Consider the following 3400-nt stretch of genomic DNA (forward strand, 5'->3'; position numbering starts at 1 on the left):
CATCAACCACACGCCAGTTGTAGCATCAAGTATTTTCTGGCGCGGTTACTACTGCTCATATTCATTCATACCACATGTATTTCACCATCTCTTCGCCGAACTAGTGCACCTATACATCTGACAAGTGTATTAGGTGTGTTGGGGACACAAGAGACTTCTTGCTTTGTGGTTGCAGGGTTGCATGAGAGGGATATCTTTGACCTCTTCCTCCCTGAGTTCGATAAACCTTGGGTGATCCACTTAAGGGAAAACTTGATGTTGTTCTACAAACCTCTGCTCTTGGAGGCCCAACACTGTCTACAGGAAAAGGAGTGTGCGTAGACATCACCTTCCAACATTCACATACCATGAAGGAGTGTCTATTTGCAAAATTAAGTTGCTTACTGATGAATCAGGGCAAAACATGTGAAGAGAATTATTAATGGAAGTTAATTAATTGGGGCTGGGAACCCCATTGCCAGCTCTTTTTGCAAAATTATTGGATAAGCGGATGAAGCCACTAGTCCATTGGTGAAAATCTGCCCAACAAGATTGAAAGATAAAACACCACATACTTCCTCATGAGCTATAAAACGTTGACACAAATAAGAGATAATAACTTTTGAATTGTTTAAAGGTAGCACATGAAGTATTTACTTGGAATGGCAGAGAAATACCACATAGTAGGTAGTTATGGTGGACACACATGGCATAGGTTTTGGCTCAAGGTTTTGGATGCACGAGAAGCATTCCCTCTCAGTACAAGGCTTTGGCTAGCAAGGTTGTTTGAAGCAAATACAAGTATGAAACGGTACAGCAAAACTCACATAAGAACATATTGCAAGCATTATAAGACTCTACACTGTCTTCCTTGTTGCTCAAACACTTTTACCTGAAAATATCTAGACCTTAGAGAGACCAATCATGCAAACCAATTTCAACAAGCTCTACGGTAGTTCTCCACTAATAGGTTTAAACTACATGCAAGAGCTTAAACATGACCTACTTGAGAGCTCAAAACAATTGCCAAGTATCAAATTATTCAAGACAATATGAAGCATTTTCTGTTTCCAACCAAATAACAATAAATGCAATAGCTTCCAACTTTTGTCATGAACATTAAAAGTAAAAAGAAGAACACCAGTGTTCATATGAAAAAGCGGAGCGTGTCTCTCTCCCACACAAGGATTGCTAGGATCCGATCTTATTCAAACAAAAACAAAAATAAAAACACACAGACCCTCCAAGTAAAGCACATAAGATGTGACCGAATAAAAATATAGTTTCAATAGAAGTGACCTATAAGTTGTTGATGAAGAAGGGGATGCCTTGGGCATCCCCAAGCTTAGACGCTTGAGTCTTCTTGAAATATGCAGGGATGAACCATGGGGGCATCCCCAAGCTTAGACTTTTCACTCTTCTTGATCATATATCATCCTCCTCTCTTGACCCTTGAAAACTTCCTTCACACCAAACTTCTCATAAACTTCATTAGAGGGGTTAGTACTCAAAAAACTTTAATCCACTTTAGTCCTGTAGTGACACATTGCAAGAACTCAATAAAACATTAGCTACAGCTTGATACGTCTCCGACGTATCGATAATTTCTTATGTTCCATGCCACATTATTGATGATATCTACATGTTTTATGCATACTTTATGTCATATTTATGAATTTTCCGGCACTAACCTATTAACGAGATGCCGAAGAGCCGATTCTTTGTCTTTGCTTTTTGGTTTCAGAAATCCTAGTAAGGAAATATTCTCGGAATTGGACGAAATCAATGCCCAGGGGCCTATTTTCACACGAAGCTTCCAAAAGACCGAAGGGAAGACGAAGTGGGGCCACGGGGCGCCGCCACACTTGGGCGGCGTAGCCCAGGGGGCCCGCGCGGCCCTAGCGTGTGGGGCCCCCGTGACGCCTCTTGACCTGCCCTTCCGCCTACATATAGTCTTCGTCGCGAAACCCCCAGTACCGAGAGCCACGATACGGAAAACCTTCCAGAGACGCCGCCGCCGCCAATCCCATCTCGGGGGATTCAGGAAATCGCCTCCGACACCGTGCCGGAGAGGGGAATCATCTCCCGGAGGACTCTTCACCGCCATGGTCGCCTCCGGAGTGATGAGTGAGTAGTTCACCCCTGGACTATGGGTCCATAGCAGTAGCTAGATGGTTGTCTTCTCCTCATTATGCTTCATTGTCGGGTCTTGTGAGCTGCCTAACATGATCAAGATCATCTATCTGTAATGCTATATGTTGTGTTTGTTGGGATCCGATGGATAGAGAATACTATGTTATGTTGATTATCAATCTATTACCTATGTGTTGTTTATGATCTTGCATGCTCTCCGTTATTAGTAGAGGCTCTGACCAAGTTTTTACTCTTAACTCCAAGAGGGAGTATTTATGCTCGATAGTGGGTTCATGCCTCCATTAAATGCAGGACGATGATGAAAGTTCTAAGGTTGTGGATGTGCTGTTGCCACTAGGGATAAAACATTGATGTTATGTTCAAGGATGTAGTTATTGATTACATTACGCACCATACTTAATGCAATTGTCTGTTGTTTGCAACTTAATACTGGAAGGGGTTCGGATGATAACCTGAAGGTGGACTTTTTAGGCATAGATGCATGCTGGATAGCGGTCTATGTACTTTGTCGTAATGCCCAATTAAATCTCACAATACTCATCATATCATGTATGTGCATTGTCATGCCCTCTCTATTTGTCAATTGCCCAACTGTAATTTGTTCACCCAACATGCTGTTTATCTTATGGGAGAGACACCACTAGTGAACTGTGGACCCCGGTCCATTCTTTTACATCGATACAATCTACTGCAATACTTGTTCTACTGTTCTCTGCAAACAATCATCATCCACACTATACATCTAATCCTTTGTTACAGCAAGTCGGTGAGATTGACAACCTCACTGTTTCGTTGGGGCAAAGTACTTTGGTTGTGTTGTGCAGGTTCCACGTTGGCACCGGAATCCCTGGTGTTGCGCTGTAACACCCCAAATTTCAATGAAAAGAAAGTTAGAGAATTCAGAAAGCAAAAATTTCAAACCAACAAAAACTTTTCTTTTGCATATAGTACCATGCATAGGACTTGTGCATTTGAGTGATATGCCATGATGAGTGTTGTTACTTGTATCTTGATGTGCTCTAAAACCCTAGAGTGATCATATGAAGATCACCAACCAAATAAATCAAAGTGGAAGAAAATTCCAATAAATACAAAACCCTAAAAACCCTCACTTATGCTCTATGGCATTTTTATAAATTTTGACCCTAGACCTATTTGGTCTTCACCATTAGTTGAATAATGTTATTAAACACTTATTACAACTTTTGGAACCAAGGTTTCACTTTTCAAATAAATTTCAAACACAATTTCCACTCACATGAGATAA

Source organism: Lolium perenne, chromosome 5 (genome assembly GCF_019359855.2).
Source record: "Lolium perenne isolate Kyuss_39 chromosome 5, Kyuss_2.0, whole genome shotgun sequence".
NCBI lineage: Eukaryota > Viridiplantae > Streptophyta > Magnoliopsida > Poales > Poaceae > Lolium > Lolium perenne.